Source organism: Amblyomma maculatum, chromosome 7, assembly GCF_055883805.1.
Source record: "Amblyomma maculatum isolate TAMU_Amacu chromosome 7, ASM5588380v1, whole genome shotgun sequence".
Classification (NCBI taxonomy): domain Eukaryota; kingdom Metazoa; phylum Arthropoda; class Arachnida; order Ixodida; family Ixodidae; genus Amblyomma; species Amblyomma maculatum.
In genome coordinates, this window is record NC_139350.1 from 123,057,786 (window position 1) to 123,063,737 (window position 5,952).

The window sequence follows — 5,952 nt, forward strand, 5'->3', positions numbered from 1 at the left end:
GCCCTCGACCTGAATATGAAACTCCCCGCTATTCTTGCAGCGGAGGTACTTTGGGTTATAGACGAACAACTCAGATTTTTGCGGGGAGCACGAAAGTCCCCTTTCAGCCGCGTAATCGACAATGATGTTGGTCGCTGCCTGCAGGCGTTCCTCCGTACTCGCATCGCTCCCCTGGTTAATCCAGAGGTTGATATCGCCCGCATACATGCTAAAATTTAGCCCCTTGATTTGGTCAAGTTTACCCGGGCGGCCTCTCATCGGCACGTTGAATAGAAAAGGCGATAGCACTGAGCCCTGCGGCGTGCCTTTGCTTCCTAACTCTATCGTAAAAGATTCTAAATTTTGAAATATCACGCAGGCTTTTCTGCCCCATAAGAAGTCTTTTATGTAGTTTTACGTTCTCTCCCCTACTCCGAGCACTTCGAGCCGTTACAGGATAGCCTCGTGCCTGACATTGTCAAAGGCCTTGGTGAGGTCTAGGCCCAAGATCACTATGGCGTCTCTCGATGGCGAGTCTATGATATCATGCTTTAGTCGGAGCATTACGTCCTGCGTGCATAAGTGTGGTCGGAAACCGACCATTTCGTGCGGCCACAGGTCGTTTTGCTCCATGAAGCACGTTAATCTCGTCTGGATTACGTGCTCCAGCAACTTCCCTACGCATGAGGTTAGGAAAATTGGTCTCAAATTTTCCAAATTTCGGGGGTTTGCCCGGTTTGGTTATTAGTATTATGTTTGCCGCTTTCCATTGATCTGGCAACTGGCTCGTTTCCCAAACTTTTACGATGAATTCCGTTAGAAGACTAATCGTCCAGATTCCTTAGCATTTTATTGGTGATCCCATCGGGGCCCGGGGCTGATTTAGTTTTTAGTCTTATAATTTCCGCCCTTACCTCTGCCTCCGTGATGGGGGCGTCAAGCGCCTCGTTGGGCGTGCCACCGTAGCTCGGGAGGGGGGAACGCTGGTTGTCTGCAACGTACGTTTTTACTAACTTATTCATAAACGCCGCATCGTCTCCTTCAAAGGCGTGTCTGACTTTTGCCAATCTTATTCCCGATTGAGTTTTTGAATTTGTCGATGGCCGAGGGGCGCCGGTATTCGCGGCAGCCATCAGAGGCCGCAACATAGAGACTGCGGAGGAAGTTGCGATAGCGCTAGCTTGCGTAGGAACGGAAGCTATGTTCATAATTAGCGACAGCAAAACTGCCATTCAAAATTTTGGAAAGGGGAGGATATCACCGGAGGCGGCCAAAATCCGCACCCAAAAAACGCTGAATAGGAAAATTCAGTTAATTTGGACATCCGCTCACGCTGCCGGCCCTGGTAACGAGGCGGCTCACGAGCTAGCCCGAGCTCTCTACTTCCGGGTAGCCGTTGAGCCCTCCGAACACTGGGCATACGACGAGTGTCTGCAAAATTACGGGGAAATCATCGATCATTATAAATTGGGGCGTAGACTGGTACCCCCGCCAGATGTTAGCCTAAATAATAGAGAAGCTGTCGCGTGGAGGCGGCTGCAAACTAATACGTTCATGAACCCGGACTGGCGTTTCACGCGCTACCAGACCTTAGGGACAGTGATCTGTGCAAACACTGCGGGGCGAGAGGGACCCTCGACCACATAAATTGAGAGTGCCCACAATATCCAGGGAGGACAAAATATTACAAGTAGAGTAGCCTGGGATACCCTGCTGCGAAGCGCGGACCCTGCGATCCAGCACCGCACCATCCATCTGGCGGAAGAGGCCGCAACAAGCCAAGGGCTACCTGCCAGCCTCTAATCCGCGGGCGCTCGACTCCCCGTCTTCTTCGGCACGCGGGCCGGGGCGGGGAAGAGGACGCCCATTTCCGATAGAAATAAAAGTTGTGCAACCAACCAACCAAGTGGTTGCGTTTTCAGAGCTTTGGGCGCCCGTCTCGGCTGCGGGAGGTGGTCAGTTCGAAACCCGCTGCCAGAAACCCACCGGTAAAATTGGGTACAAGCGTTCCCCGGACCAGCGCCCGGCTCTTTCAGGGGTGTGCGTTTGGAGGAGGCTCTGCTAACCCTGTTGTGCTCCTTCGAGGGCTTAAAGTTTCGAACAACTAATGGCCTGCAAAGGCCGGGCTGGCAGTGAAACGTGACCGAAGCGTGGCCTTGTGGTAGAGCATCCGCCTTATGTTCTGTAGGTGCCAGGCTCGATCCCTGATGCCGACGGGTACCCACCGGCTTTTCAATGGGTACAAGCTTTCCCCTGGCCTGGTGCTCGTCTCTGGGGTGAAATGTTTGGGAAAGGAGTCATTGGTCTCAAATAGTTGCTTCGATGTGGCAGTGATCAGTTCCACCATCGGACAACAATAAGTCTGCCTTGTGTGGCAAAAGCACCTTATGTGGCCCTTCCTTTTTTTTCTGCTTTTTTCTGTCAGCCCGGCCTTTGCAGGCTATTAGTTGTTCGAAACTTTAAGCCCTTGAAGAAGCACAGCAGGGTTAGCAGAGCTTCCTCCAAACGCACACCCCTGAAAGAGCCGAGCGCCGGGCCGTGGGACGCTTGTACCCAATTTTACCGGTGGGTGTCCGGCGGCGAATTTCGAACTGACCACCTCCCGCAGCTGAGACGGGCGCCGAAACTCAGCCCTGCAAAACTATCCTCCCGGTGATCTTACCGCGGCGACTCGCATCGCAAGACGCGCCAACACATCCCAGAAATGTTGTCTAGGGTGTGTTGAAGGTATACGCGCCGCAGACTACGGTGCCAGCGCTGAAGAGACCACGGTATTATCGGAGTTAGGGTGCCTCAGTGTAGCGTACCGCCGGCGGCGCTTGCATCGGGCAACCCTAGCGCCGCCGAGTGACTCTAATGACTCTATGGTGCACCAGCGCGCTGAGCATTACCTACGTCAGACGTCGAAAAAGCGAGCGTGCGTGCCAGATATGGGGCGGGGACAAACCGGGGCGAACGGAGCGCCAGAGTGCGCGCTGCTCGGGCATCGCAGTGTCGAAATTGGAGCTCACATCGAAGCTGGAGTGGGAGGTGCTTTAGAAAAACCTATCGCGAATCATATTACGAATATGATCTGTATCTGCAGATCTGTATCTGCAGGCACAATGATAACTCAGTTAAAATTAGGGCACAGATGATTTCCGCGCGGCTTTCAGCAGCAAAGCAAGCCACGCGAGAGCCGACCGCCCCAAGCCTTCGGCCAGCCATTGGGCTGCCTTCACTTCAATAAAATCGCTGCGCTGAACGCCGGCATCCTCAATGACAGCAGTGTCGTGATGAAAAAAAAAGAGTACGCCTGATAGGTGGACAGTTTCAAGCAGACACGAAGTTTACATGTTCACGCGGTTCTGCAGAGGAGTAGCGCAGCCAGCAAGGGCGATATAAACGAGCAGGCAACCTAGCGGTAAGAAAAGAAACGACCCCTGCAGGAGCCCACTACGCAGTTCGATATATGGAATTCTCGCTGAATGGTAATTCGATGGGAACAACGCTGGCACACTTTTTTTTGCGCATGGGATTTCAAGGCGACATGTTCAGAGTTCAATGGAAGTAATAATTCGATATATCCAGTTTCGAGTGTTTAAAAGCAAAAGCGCAATGTTTCTTAAGGGCGCTCCTGAATGATGCGGATCAATACCACTGGCAGAATTCGCGCGAAAGTTTGCAGCAGCACCCATTAATTTTCGCTGTTGGCATTAATTAGGCAGCGTGTAAAGCAGAACAAACTGCACGATTGTTTGTCCACTTACGTAGGATTTGTAAAAATGCTCACTCTTTCAACGCTTGAATGTTTTCTTCTTTGAAAATTCTGTCTCGCGAGAAACAAGGACATTCAGTCAGGAGCCCAATGTAGGAGCTATAGGACATCTTATGATCATGGTCTTACCCTCTCTAAAAGATGGTTAGTAGTGTGTGACTTGTTTATTACACTGTCATTTCTGTAGCTAAGCATGACAGACTACTATATGACTATGTATGAGGCCGCCCGTGAATTAATTCGGATTCTGTTGATTCGTGGTTGTCTATTTCACCTGCTGCGGGGGACGAAATGTGTGGTTCGGGTGCTGTGCCAAATTAAGCACGCGGGTTTGTTACTCGGGAGAATTTTGATGGATGCGAAATGCATCCGTGTGCTATATGTCATCTCACATTAAATAACGGCAGCTGGTCTAAATTAGTCCGGATCGGAACACTTAATTGTTGCCTCTTTCATAGCCACTATTACGTTTGGGTTTGCGCCTGGGTATCGCACCGCTGCCACCAGTTATTACATTTGGCGCGCGGCCCCTCGGTAGCGTTGGCCTGGCGGCTCCGTGGCTCGGCGGACGGTATCAACGGTCCCAGCAAAGACGAGGCGTTTTCTAACGAAACAACCTTTACTACAACATCATGAAGAAACAGGCATGAGAAGCTGACCCGGAAAGAATACAGACACTCTCACACAGCTGGTGTCTAGCGTCGTCTCTAAGGCGCCTCAAAGTAATCTCTCTTGCAGCGGAGTCTGCCGCTGCCTTTTATAGGCTTGCCAGTTCAGAGGGAAAGGGAGAGCCCTGCTTCCGATAAGACGAGATGACTCAATCGCAGGTGGCGTGACCGCATCTTCTCCACCTCCTGCAAACGGGCGAGGGCGACGCACTCTCCCTCGAGCCCCGGGCTTGGCCAGCGTTTGCACACACACGCACGCACACACATTTGGCGCGAGGCACGGACACCCTGAGACTTGCCCGCGGGAGGAAGCGTTGGGCGGCCGACTGGACGGCGCCGAAATGGCCGAAACGGTTGCTGTTCTGCCTGTTATGCGGTGGCCGCGTCAGCTGTCACACTTTTCGGTGGCGAAACGTAGCACCCCTTATGCGCAGTTTTCAGACGATGACCCGATTACTATCGCATATTTGTTAAAATTTCCATACTGCATACGCGCATTTTATCATCAACTGCGGAAGCAATTGAGAAAGCGGATATAACTGTCCCCACATTTCCCACCATGAGACAGTTCTTTGAATACTTACTTGATTGAGACTTTTTCGAAGGTTTACGTGGAGCCGGTCTCGGTTCCATGAATTCAGGAAGGGGTGGCTTCAGTACTGCAAAATGTGGCCGCGTATAACAGTTGCCTTGATATTTTACATCTGCCGTTCGCACCTTTTTTTTTTTTTCATCTAGCAGGCACAGATGTGAGCCTTAGTTATTACGATCGTGATCCGCTCGCCACAAAAGGCCTTCATTGAATTAAATTTTCAAATTGAGGGATTTGACTATATGTTTAATTGTGCCATTTTTAATCTGCGTATTTGTTGTTTTTGAAAACAGAATCAATCTAGTAGCCAGAATATAATAATCCGCCTGAATATACAAGAAATGAACTGTATTTCCAGAGAAGCAAATGTGAGTAATGGTAGTGAAGTGCATTCGCTTACCGCCGTCCATAATCAGGTTCGCTTTGACGTTCGCGTGCCGCTTCTTCATGTATTCGGAGAGCTCCTTCTATTCTTCTAGCGTGAAATAGTTACGAGTAGCTGCAAAACACTCCTCTTTCGGCACTGTACCCACGGAAGTCTCAGCGCTTGTCCCTCCTTTGCGTCAACTCCCGCCCGGAACGGTTGTTGTCTGCTCGCGCGCTTCATGCAACTAGAATACAGCCAAGTTGGCTGTGAAGCTGGTAATTATTGTGGCTAAAATTTCTGCAATGAATATTTTTTACAAGCATTGTGTACTACAAAATCGCAACTGAAGCTCGATCAGGCTTACCGATGCAGCCATCGGCGAGATTCAAATACTCATCTGGCCACCGTAGCCAGGCTTTAGTGAACTACAATACAGTGAACTCAGCTGATTTACGCTATCTTGCGGAAAGACCGATTCGATTAATTTTGTTTTCTTGCAACGCGATTCTTATGCCCTCTGAATCGTACAAAGACAATGGTGAGATTTGACAGTTGTCGACCGCACTTTTGCAGCATGTGACACAGCGCG